Below are 13,271 nucleotides of genomic sequence, written 5' to 3' on the forward strand. Positions count from 1 at the left end.
ATGATGTGCTAGTTTTATAAATATTAGATTACATGAGCGATATAAATAATAAATATTATATTTGATTATTTGATATATTTTTTAAAAAATAATAGTATTTTAGCGTAATACATATATTTTAAAGAAAAATATTTTATGCGATTTTACGTGTATATCCTTGTATCCAATTAATGTAATACTTTTATGTGCGCTTGACTGATGTTAAGTATGCACGTAGTTATATTTCAATTATTTATAGCTAATTTCTATTTTTAGTTATTTTTTTAATAAATAATTATCTTAAGATAGAATTGATATTGTGTTTGATTTCGTTTATTTTTATATACTTGGTATGACATTGTGATTTTATATATATATTTATTATGATTTAGTAATTAATATAAAATATTGATGTTATATTTATTTATTTTATAATTTTGACTATTTTCTAATATGTTGATATTATTATAATGTGAGTATTTTGAGAAATAAGTATAATTGTAGAGATTATTTTGAAGGTGAGAGTTTCAATTATTAGTTTTGAAATATTAAAAATGTTTTATTAATGAAATTGTGTTTTAAAAAATAAAATAAAATAAAACTAGTAAAACATAAAAGGAGACTAATCAGTGTGACCCATGTGTGAACCATAATTGTTAATAAATAAATAAAAAAGAAGGGAGTTGGACGGCGGCCGTAAAACCAAAGAGAAACACAATAACAACTTATAGTTTGACACCGACGATCGATAATTGTTCTAAAAAAGTATCTTCGTTCTCGTCCAAATTTCAGTATGTTGTTTTATTCATTTAGGTAGTCAAATAAACATACTTCCTCAGATTTTTAACCATCCAAATTTCTCTCTAAAATACCCAACTTCTCCGTTTATAAAATACCTTAGTTTGAATTGTTCTTCTTCACCGTAAGTCCAATTTGAGTGAAACCAACGCCAAAACGATCGTGTGAAAAATGGCTATTTTATCCACTGAATTGTTTTCCAATTTATGGTAAGTTTCCTTGACCGAATTTCGAAATTAATTTTTAGAGTGTATTTTCATAATCTATTTTTGATGTTTACCCATAACCTGTCGAGTTAGATCGTTTGAAGGACAAAGAGTCAAAAAACAAAGTCTGGTTTCTTGTGGAATCATATTCGTGTGTGAAAGCGCCGAAATAAGGTAAAGGGTGAGAGAATATTTGAATTCATGAGTATAATATATTGTGAGATGAAAGGGAAAACCGTATTTCCCAACGATTCATCCGGGGATCGCTACGTACGGTAATAGCCATTCGAGTAATAAATTAATTAATGTGCAAAATGGAAATTGTAAGATTAAAATTTGGAATAGAAATAATTATAAGGTGTTGGTTGATTCATTAAATGCGTGGTATTTAATTTTATTGTGATATTTGATTGAATTTCGTTAAATGTTGGGCATTTGATATTATTGTGATATTTGATTTAATTTCGTTAAATGTGTGGCATTTGATATTATTGTGATATTTGATTTAATTTCTTTAAATGTGTGGTGTTTGATATTATTGTGATATTGGTTGTTGAATTAATTTTATGCATATGTTTGATTAGATTAGTTTAAATGATGTTATAATAAAAATAGATAGGTTGTGATAATTTCATGTAATGATGATAATGTATGATTAATAATGGTGATGTGATAAATTTGTGATGAATATATAAGTTGCTGTATGATTGATGATAGTGATTCTATAAATTTGTGATGACTTTATGTGATGATGATGATGATGTGTGATTAGTTATAGTGATGTGTGATTCTATAAAATTACTATTTGATTATATCAGAAAACTCTTTTTTGAGAACACATAAGTGGAAGATGTTGTCACGAGAATTTAAGTGAAGAAATTAAGATAAAGTATCTTCTTTTTTTTAAACTCTTTGATGCACGAGGGAAACAAACAATTTTATATCTGAGTTCGACCATAAAGTATGTAATGTCTATCCAACGATTTTTCTAATTAGGATTAGAACTTAGGTTTATCATGGACAATTCGTCCTCAACAATATTTGACTGATCACTCATAGATTGTGACATGTATAGTTAAAACAACTTAAAAATCATTAAAAAAATTACAAATAGTACCCAAAAAAAGGTAGATTTTCCTTTTCTTTACTCGTATGATTTTTAATTTTCTTTTCATCGAAAACGGTGTTGTCGGTAATAGTTTATCACAATGTAAGTGGTTAATGTCTAGTCGATAAAAAGAATCATAATCTATATTGAATTTCTTATTTGAGTTGGTCACTAAATTTCCTTTATTAAATAATATAAAAGGAGCTCAAATACGCTAATTTACATACAATAGTTCAAGTAGTGATGGTCCCAACATCACAAGAGAATTCATCATTGCTTTGTAATTGTACACTAGTTAGGAATTGAACTCGGGTCTCTACATTAATATGCAGTTATCTACCACTAGACCACTAGTGTTTGTTTTATTTGATTTCTCTAGTTTTATTTATTTAAAATGCCAATGAATATTGAACGATTACATTTATTGATATTTTTTTGTTTTGCAAGATTTGTTTCCTGCAAGTATCTCAATCAATTTTTAATTTTTAAGGATATGATGTTTACCACCTACATTGAATTAATTAAAATACTTAATGTGTATACATAGTATATTGTATCTCGGACGATGTGTCTGAATATGTGTGACACGTTTTTAACTTTTTTACAATCCCCTTGAACTATTTTTGTTGCATCTAGTTTACATGAATTCTACTTTAAAGAGGAGTTTTGTCTTAAACTTACTATTTGATTATTTCAGGAAACTCTTTTTTGACAACACATAAGTGGAAGATGTTGTCACGAGAATTTAAGAGAAGAAATTAAGATAAAGTATCCATTTTTTAAAACTCTTTGATGCACGGGGGAAACAAACATTAATATATCTGAGTTCGACCATAAAGTATGTAATGTCTAGCCAATGATTTTTCTAGTTAGGATTAATACTTAGGTTTATCATGGACAATTCGTCCTACACAATATTTTACTGGTCACTCATAGATTGTGACATGTAAATTTAAAACAACTTAAAAAGCATTAAAAAAATTAGAAATAGTACCAAAAAATATAGATTTTCCTTTTCTTTAATCCTATGATTTTTCATTTGCTTTTCATCGAAAATGGTGTAGTCGGTTATAGTCTATCATATTGTAAGTGGTTAATGTCTAGTCAATAAAAAAAATCATAATCTATATTGAATTTCTTATTTGAGTTGGTCTCTTAATTTCATGTATTAAATAATCTAAAGGAGCTCAAATATGCTTATTTACATCCCATAGTTCGGGTAGTGATGGACCCACCATCACAAGCGAATTCATCATTGCTTTGTAATTGTACACTAGTTATGAATTGAGCTCGAGTCTCTACATTAATATGCGGTTATGTACCACTAGACCACTTGTGTTTGTTTTATTTGATTTCTCTAGTTTTATTTATTTAAAATGCCAATGAATATTGAGCTATTACGTTTGTTGATATTTTGGTGTTTTGCAAGATTTGTTTCCTGCAAGTATCTCTAGAAATTTTTACTTTTTAAGGATATGATGTTTACCACCTACATTGAATTAATTAAAATACCTAATGTGTATACATAGTATATGGTGTCTCGGAGAATGTGTCTTAATATGTGTGATATGTTTTTAACATATTTACTATCCCCTAGAACTATTTTTGTTACAACAAGTTTACAAGAATTCTACTTTAAGGAGGAGTTTTGTCTTAAACTTACTATTTGTTTATTTCCGGAAACTCTTTTTTGACAACACATAAGTGGAAGATGTTGTCACGAGAATTTAAGAGAAGAAATTAAGATAAAGCATCCCTTTTTTAAAAAAAATCTTTGTTGCACGAGGGAAACAAACATTTATATTTCTGAGTTCGACCATAAAGTATGTAATATCTGGCCAATGATTTTTCTAGTTAGGATTAAAACTTAGGTTTATCTTGAACAATATGCCTCAACACTATTTGACTGGTAACTCGTAGATTGTGACATGTATATTCAAAACAACTTAAATAGAATTAAAAAAATTACAAATAGTACAAAAAAAATGTAGATTTTCCTTTTCTTTACTCCTATGATTTTTCATATGATTTTAATCGAAAAGGATGTTGTCGGTAATAGTCATATCGCATTATAAGTGGTTAATGTCTAGTCGATAAAAAAAATCATAGTCTATATTGAATTTCTTGTTTGAGTTGGTATCTTAATTTCCTTTAATAAATAATCTAAAACGAGCTCAAATACGCTTATTTACATCCCATAGTTTAGGTAGTGATGGACCCACCATCGCAAGCGAATTCATCATTGCTTTGTAATTATACACTATTTAGAAACTGAACTCGGGTCTCTACATTAATATGCAGTTATCTACCACTAGACCACTAGTGTTTGTTTTATTTGATTTCTCTAGTTTTATTTATTTAAAATGCCAATGAATATTGAGCGATAACGTTTATTGATATTTTGTAGTTTTGCATGATTTGTTTCCTGCAATTATCACTATAAATTTTTACTTTTTAAGGATATGATGTTTACCAACTACATTGAATTGATTACAATACCTTATATGTATACATAGTATATGGTGTCTCAGAGAATGGGTCTGAATATGGGTGATATGTTTTTAACTTAATTACTATCCCCTTGAACTATTTTTGTTACAACTAGTTTACAAGAATTCTACTTTAAGGAGGAATTTTGTCTTAAAATTACTATTTGATTATTTCAGAAAACTCTTTTTTAACAACACATAAGTGGAAGATGTTGTCAGGAGAATTTAAGTGAAGAAATTAAGATAAAATATCTTCTTTTTTTTAACTCTTTGAGGCACGAGGGAAACTAATATTTATATATCGAAGTTCGACCATAAACTATGTAATGTCAGACCAATGGTTTTTCAAGTTTGGATTAAAATTTAGGTTTATCTTGAACAATTCATCCTCAACAATATTTGACTAGCCACTCATAGATTGTGACGTGTAGATTTAAAACAAATTAAAAAGCATTAAAAAAATTACAAATAGTACAAAAAAATGTTGATTTTCCTTTTTTTTACTCTTATGATTTTTCATTTGCTTTTCATCTAAAAAGGGTGTGGTTAGTAATGGTCATATCGCATTGTAAGTGGTTAATGTCTAGTCGAAAGAAAAAATCATAATCAATATTGAAATTCTTGTTTGAGTTGCTCTCTTATTTCCTTTACTAAATAATCTAAAATTAGCTCAAATATGCTTAATAACATTCCATAGTCCAGGTAGTGACGGACCCACAATCACAAGCAAATTCATCATTGCTTTGTAATTATACACTAGTTAGGAGTCGAACTCATGTCTCATCATTAATATGCAGTTATTTACCACTACACCACTAGTGTTTGTTTTATTTGATTTCTCTTATTTTATTTATTTAAAATGCCAATGAATATTGAACAATTACATTTATTGATATTTTGTTGTTTTTCAAGATTTGTTTCCTGCAAGTATCTGTATCAATTTTTAATTTTTAAGGATATGATGTTTACCACCTACATTGTATTAATTAAAATACCTAATGTGTATACATAGTATATTGTATCTCGGAGGATGTGTCTGAATATGTGTGATACGTTTTAACTTATTTACTATCCCCTTGAACTAGTTTTGTTGCAACTAGTTTACAAGAATTCTACTTTAAAGAGGAATTTTGTCTTAAACTTACTATTTGATTATTTTAGAAAACTCTTTTTTGACGACAAATAAGTGGAAGATGTTGTCAGGAGAATTTAAGAGAGGAAATTATGATAAAATATCTTCTTTTTAAACTCTTTGATGGAAGAGGGAAACAAACATTTATGTCTGGCCAATGGTTTTTCTAGTTAGGATTAAAACTTAGGTTTATCTTGAACAATTCTTCCTCAATAATATTTGACTGGTCACTCATAGATTGTGACATGTATATTTAAAACAACTTAAAAAGCATTAAAAAAATTACAAATAGTACCCAAAAAATGTAGATTTTCCTTTTCTTTACTCCTATAATTTTTCATTTGTTTTTCATCGTAAAGGATGTGGTCGGTAATAGACATATCGCATTGTAAGTGGTCAATGTCTAGTCAATAAAAAAAATCATAATCTATATTGAATTTCTGGTTTGAGTTGGTCTCATAATTACCTTTAATAAATAATCTAAAAGGAGCTCAATTACGCTTATTCACATCCCATAGTTCGGGTAGTGATGGACCCACCATTACAAGCGAATTCATCATTGGTTTGTAATTATACACTAGTTAGGAATCGAACTCGGGTCTCTATATTAATATGCAGTTATGTACCACTAGACCACTAGGGTTTGTTTTATTTGATTTATCTAGTTTTATTTATTTAAAATGCCAATGAATATTGAGCAATAACGTTTATTGGTATTTTGTTGTTTTGCATGATTTGTTTCTTGCAATTATCACTATAAATTTTTACTTTTTAAGGATATGATGTTTACCAACTACATTGAATTAATTAAAATGCCTAATGTGTATGCATAGTATATGGTGTCTCGGAGGATGTGCCTGAATATGTGTGATACGTTTTTACTTTATTTACTATCCCCTTGAACTATTTTTGTTGCAACTAGTTTACAAGAATTCTACTTTAAGGGGGAATTTTGTCTTAAAATTACTATTTGATTATTTCAGAAAACTCTTTTTTAACAACACATAAGTGGAAAATGTTGTCAGGAGAATTTTAGAAATTAAGATAAAATATCTTTTTTTTTTTACTCTTTGAGGCACTAGGGAAACAAACATTTATATATCGGAGTTCGACAATAAACTATGTAATGTATGACGAATGGTTTTTCTAGCTTGTATTAAAACTTAGGTTTATCTTGAATAATTCATCCTCAACAATATTTGACTAGCCACTCATAGATTGTGACGTCTATATTTAAAACAACTTAAAAAGCATTAAAAAAATTACAAATAGTACAAAAAAAAAATGTTGATTTTCCTTTTCTTTGCTCTTATGATTTTTCATTTGCTTTTCATTGAAAAGGGTGTGGTTGGTAATAGTCATATCGCATTATAAGTGGTTAATGTCTAGTCGAAAGAAAAAATCATAATCAATATTGAATTTCTTTTTTGAGTTGTTCCTTAATTTCCTTTATTAAATAATCTAAAATGAGCTCAAATAGGCTTATTTACATTCCATAGTCTGGGTAGTGGTGGACCCATCATCACAAGCGAATTCATCATTGCTTTGTAATTATACACTAGTTAGGAGTCGAACTCATGTCTCTACATTAATATGCAGTTATGTACCACTAGACCACTAGTGTTTGTTTTATTTGATTTCACTAGTTTTATTTATTTAAAATGTCAATGAATATGAACGATTATGTTTATTGATATTTTGTTGTTTTGCAAGATTTGTTTCCTACAAGTATCTCAATCAATTTTTAATTTTTAAGGATATGATGTTTACCACATACAGTGAATTAAATAAAATACCTAATGTGTATACCTAGTATATTGTATCTCGGAGGATGTGTCTGAATATGTGTGATTCGTTTTTAACTTATTTACTATCCCCTTGAACTATTTTTGTTGCAACTAGTTTACATGAATTCTACTTTAAAGAGGAGTTTTGTCTTAAACTTACTATTTGATTATTTCAGGAAACTCTTTTTTGACAACACATAAGTGGAAGATGTTGTCATGAGAATTTAAGAGAAGAAATTAATATAAAGTATCATTTTTTTTAAACTCTTTGATGTACGAGGGAAACAAACATTTATATATCTGAGTTCGACCATAAAGTATGTAATGTCTAGCCAATGATTTTTCTAGTTAGGATTAAAATTTAGGTTTATAATGGAAAATTCGTCCTCAACAATATTTGACTGGCCACTCATAGATTGTGACGTGTATATTTAAAACAACTTAAAAAGCATTAAAAAAAAATTAGAAATAGTACAAAAAACTCTAGATTTTCCATTTCTTTACTATTATGATTTTTCATTTGCTTTTCTTCAAAAAGGGTGTTGTCGATAATAGTCATATCGCATTGTAAGTGGTTAATGTCTTGTCAATAAAAAGAAAGTCATAATCTATATTGAATTTCTTGTTTGAGTTGGTCTCTTAATTTCCTTTATTAAATAATCTTAAAGAAGTTCAAATATGCTTATTTACATTCCATAGTTCGGGTAGTGATGGACCCACCATCACAAGCAAATTCATCATTGCTTTGTAATTATACACTAGTTAGGAATCGAACTCCGGTCTCTACATTAATATGAAGTTATGTACCACTAGAACACTAGTGTTTGTTTTATTTGATTCCTCTAGTTTTATTTATTTAAAATGCAAATGAATATTGAGTGATTACGTTTATTGATATTTTGTTGTTTTGCAAGATTTGTTTCCTGCAAGTATCTCTATAAATTTTTACTTTTTAAGGATGTGATGTTTACCACCTAGATTGAATTAATTAAAATACCTCATGTATATACATAGTATATGGTGTCTCGGAGGATGTGTCTGAATATGTGTGATATGTTTTTAACTTAAATACTGTCCCCTTGAACTATTTTTGTTGCAACTAGTTGACAAGAATTCTACTTTAAGGAGGAGTTTTGTCTTAAACTTACTATTTGATTACTTCCGGAAACTCTTTTTGGACAACATATAAGTGGAAGATGTTTTCACGAGAATTTATGAGAAGAAATTAAGTTAAGGTATCCTTTTTTTTTAAACTCTTTGATGCACGAAGGAAACGAACATTTATATTTTTAAGTTCGACTATAAAGTATGTAATGTCTGACCAATGATTTTTCTAGTTAGGATTAAAACTTAGGTTTATCTGGAACAATTCGTCCTCAACAATATTTGACTAGTCACTCATAGATTGTGACATGTATATTGAAAACAACTTAAAAAGCATTAAAAAAATTACAAACTGTGACACCCTAAACCCCAAAATAACATTTATAATAATATATACTAAATCATTTGAAGAAAACTGTAACACCCCGTTTTTCAAAGCGAGGGTATTTTTTTTATTTTTAAAAGTAAATAAAAACAAACAAAGATTTAAATCAGGAAATGCCTTTGGATAAATAATTGAGTCATTATAATTCACAAGCAGCGGAAAAGTTTCTCCAATTATAAATCCAAACCATTTACACAACAACAAATGGTACATGGGACCCATTCAAATAAGATGTCAAACTGACAATATTAGTATAAGTACAGTTTTCCAAACTAAAAATACTCCAATCCAAAAAGAAGGACACCTAGTCCCTATACATCATCCTAATCTGATCATCCTACCAAAAAGCTATACACCCTGAGTGATCTCCACGCGCCCCGTGAGATCCTCCTAACGTAACTGCAGTCAAGCGTTCCCATCTCCATTCCCGTCCGTAGGGTACGAACCGGTAGGACCGTCCTGACTCTCATCTGAGGGCAAAGCCCAGATTTCCACAATAATTGTAAAGGGTCACCAACCAAAAAATAACAGTTAACACATAGCAATTAAGTTTTTAAATGCTCAAAATAACCTTTCAACTAAGCATGCACCTTGACAGGATTTTCAATATGCGAAAAGTTCATACAATACTTTGCCAATTAAAAATGAAAGTAAAATGAAATTCTCAATCTCCTAATTAACACATAACAAATCAAGACATGGATAAGTTAATGAGTAATCAATCAACTAACTCAAACTGAGGATTTTCACTGAGCCAATCGATTTGGAAATCGATTGGGGTGAAGGTTTTCAATGAAAACAGAATCCTGGGCTGAATCAATCGATTTACCGAGGTGCCACCTATCACGGGTCAGCACGATTTACTAAAATGCGTAAATCATAAACGTACCACCTATCATGGGTCAGTACAGTTTACCGAGGTGTCACCTATCACGGGTCAACACGATTTACTAAAAGAAAAAGCGGGAATCGTAAACGTACCGCCTATCACAGACCAGTACTGTTTACCTAGGTGCCACCTATCACGGGTCAGCACAATTCACCAAAAATGTAAATCGTAAATGTACCACCTATCACGGGTCAGTACAGTTACCATGGTGTCACCTATCACGGGTCAACACGATTTACTAAAAAGTAAATCGTAAACGTACCACCTATCACGGGTCAGTACAGTTACCATGGTGTCACCTATCACGGGTCAACACAATTTACCAAAATGAAATGCATGAGCATACACAGACTCCATTCACAACAATCGTTAAGCAAATGCAGATATTAAAAGATTCCCCATTTTTAATACCCATTTAACTTAAACGACTTTCAAACAACATTAATTAAATAAGTCATTAAGAGATTCCCCGTTCTTAATACCGATTTAACTTAATGATTTTCAAAACAAAACGTTAAGCAAACAGTCATATTAAGAGATTCCCCATTCTTAATACTCATTTACCGAAACGACTTTCAAACAACATTAATTAAATAAGTCATTAAGAGATTCCCCGTTCTCAATACCGATTTAACTTAATGATTTTCAAAACAAAACGTTAAGCAAACAGTCATATTAAGAGATTCCCCATTCTTAATACTCATTTACCGAAACGATTTTCAAAAACGATAGTTAAGTAACCGAGACATTAAGAGATTCCCCATTCTCAACGCCCAGTTAACTTAAACATTTTCCTCAAATACACATTAAGTAAACCGAGGTATTAAAAGATTCCCCATTTTTAATACTCGTTTAACTCTAATGGTTTTCAAATTCCACAGAAACAAATTCAAACATACTTTCACATTCAAACCATAATTCACAACAACCACACCAATTAACAAACATCAAGTTTCATTTACCCATAATCATACACAATGACATTCAAATTCATTTACCACGAAACATTCATCACTATAAACAAAACCTAACTCTAAGGTTTTTACCCATAACGCACTAGTTTCGTTTTTCCCCAAATCGATACATTTAACCCTAACAAATTCCTTCCCACACAACTACAGATAAGTCCCTAATGCAAGCTAGAAGTTTGGAAGGAGCCCTTACCTCAACGTTAGCTTTAACGCGCGTTTCCGGTACCACGAGTAATTCCGGTAAAATCTCCGCTCGCAACGCCGCTTCCAAATTAGTTCACTAGCACCGTAGCATGGTGGTGAGCAACTTTCCCTTCTATCTCTTCGAGAAATGAGGTTTGGATCTAGGAGAAACGGAGGGGTTTGTGTTTGGATCTCAAAACCGTTTTTCTTCGTTTTCGAATCAAAGAGGAAGAGTGGAGTTGCGAAAACCTTGATCTAACTCTCACCCAACCTTGGGTCACTAGCTTTGAAGAAAGGAAGCAACGAAAACGAAGAATGGAGAAAGGATGGATTTTTGGTTAAAGCTCACGTGAGTGCAGAGGAAGAAGATGGAAAATTCAATTTTCCCTCCTTTCTATTTCTTTCCTTTGCTTTTCCTTTCTTCCTTTTTCCTTCCTTCCTTTATATACTATTTTCTTTTCCTTTTCCTTCCTTCTAGTTTTCCTTTCTTTTTCCCTCCAAGCAAACATATATAAAAAATAAATATAACTTAACAAATATCTCAAAATCTAGATATTTATTAAATTACCGTTTCACCCGAAACGCCTTAAATTCACCGTAAAGTATTTTCCGCAGTTAAATTCAATTTATTTATCGACGAGAAATTCTAATTGGCATCGAAATATCTTTTTGATTATAAAACTCCAAAATATTATTAACTTTGGCTTAAAAGCCTCCGAGCCAAAATCCAAAATATACCAAAAATACATAAAAGGGTACTTTAAAATTATGGGTCTTACATTACTCCCCCCCTAAAATTAGTTTCGTCCTCGAAACTATGCATCGATAAATAACTCTGGGTGTTGTTCCCTCATCTTGCTCTCCAGTTCCCAAGTCGCATCTCCAGTAATTGGGTTCCAGATCACCTTGACCAACGAAACATCCTTGGTCCTCAACCGCTTAATCTTCCTGTCATCAATTCTCACGGGTGGTACTTCGAACGACAGGTTATCCTTTAGCTGGATTGTGTCTGGTTCGATCACGTGAGATGGATCTGCGAGATGTTTTCAAATTCCACGGAAACAAACTCAAACATACTCTCACATTCAAACCATAATTCACAACAAACACACCAATTAACAAACATCAAGTATGGACACGCCAAATACAACGAACACAATTCAACACAACATGACACCCAAATGCATCAGACTTCATTTACTCATAGTCATACACAATGACTTCAAATTCATTTACCACGAAACATTCATCAATATAAACAAAACCTAACTCTAAGGTTTTACCCGTAACGCATTAGATTCGTTTTTCCCCAAATCGATACATTAAATCCTAACAAATTCCTTCCCACACAACCACAGATAAGTCTCTAATGCAAACTAGAAGATTGGAAGGAGCCTTTACCTTAACGTTAGCTTCAACGTGGTTTTCCGGTACCGCGAGTAAAGCCGGTAAAATCTTTGCTCGCAACGTCGCCTCCAAATTGGTCCCCTAGCACCGTGGCGTGGTAGTGAGCAACTTTCCCTTCTAACTCTTCGCGAAATGAAGCTTGGATCTAGAAGAAACGGAGGGGTTTGTGTTTGAATCTCAAATACCGTTTTTCTTCGTTTTCGGATCAAAGAGGAAGAGTGGAGTTGCGAAACCTTTGTTCTAACACTCACCCAACCTTGGGTTACTAGTTTTGAAGAAAAGAAAGCAACGAAATTGAAAATGGGAGAAGGAGGGAAATCGGTTCGCGGTTCAGGGGAAAAAGATGGAAATTTTCGATTTTCTTTCCTTTCTTTTTCTTTCCTTTGTTTTTTCCTTTCTTCCTTTTTCCTTCTTTCCTTTTTATATTCTTTTCTTTTCCTTTTCCTTCCTTCTAGTTTTCCTTTCTGTTTCCCTCCAAACAAACATATCTATATAATAAATATAACTTAACAAATATCTCAAAATATCTAGATATTTGTTAAATTACCATTTCACCCGTAACGTATTAAATTCTCCGTAAAGGATTCACCGCACTTAATTCAATTTATTTATCGACGAGAAATTCTAATCGGCATCAAAATATCTTTTTGATTATAAAAACTCCAAAATATTATTAACTTTGGCTAAAAAGTCTCCGAGCCAAAATCCAAAATACACCAAAAATACATAAAGGGTACTTTAAAATTATGGGTCTTACATTACTATACCCCTAAAATTAGTTTCGTCCTCAAAACTATGCGTCGATAAATAGCTCTGGGTGTTGCTCTCTCATC

General features: G+C 30.8%; 3 pseudogenes; all 3 read right to left on the minus strand.

The window, feature by feature from the left end:
* Positions 1-2,292: 2,292 nt before the first annotated feature.
* LOC113785040 (small nucleolar RNA snoR114) lies at positions 2,293-2,370 on the minus strand (annotated as a pseudogene).
* A 904-nt stretch (positions 2,371-3,274) lies between these two features.
* Positions 3,275-3,352, minus strand: LOC113785041 (small nucleolar RNA snoR114; annotated as a pseudogene).
* A 909-nt stretch (positions 3,353-4,261) lies between these two features.
* LOC113785042 (small nucleolar RNA snoR114) lies at positions 4,262-4,339 on the minus strand (annotated as a pseudogene).
* Between the last annotated feature and the right edge of the window lie 8,932 nt (positions 4,340-13,271).

The sequence above is a fragment of the Cicer arietinum genome, chromosome 3, assembly GCF_000331145.2.
Source record: "Cicer arietinum cultivar CDC Frontier isolate Library 1 chromosome 3, Cicar.CDCFrontier_v2.0, whole genome shotgun sequence".
In the NCBI taxonomy this organism is placed as follows: domain Eukaryota; kingdom Viridiplantae; phylum Streptophyta; class Magnoliopsida; order Fabales; family Fabaceae; genus Cicer; species Cicer arietinum.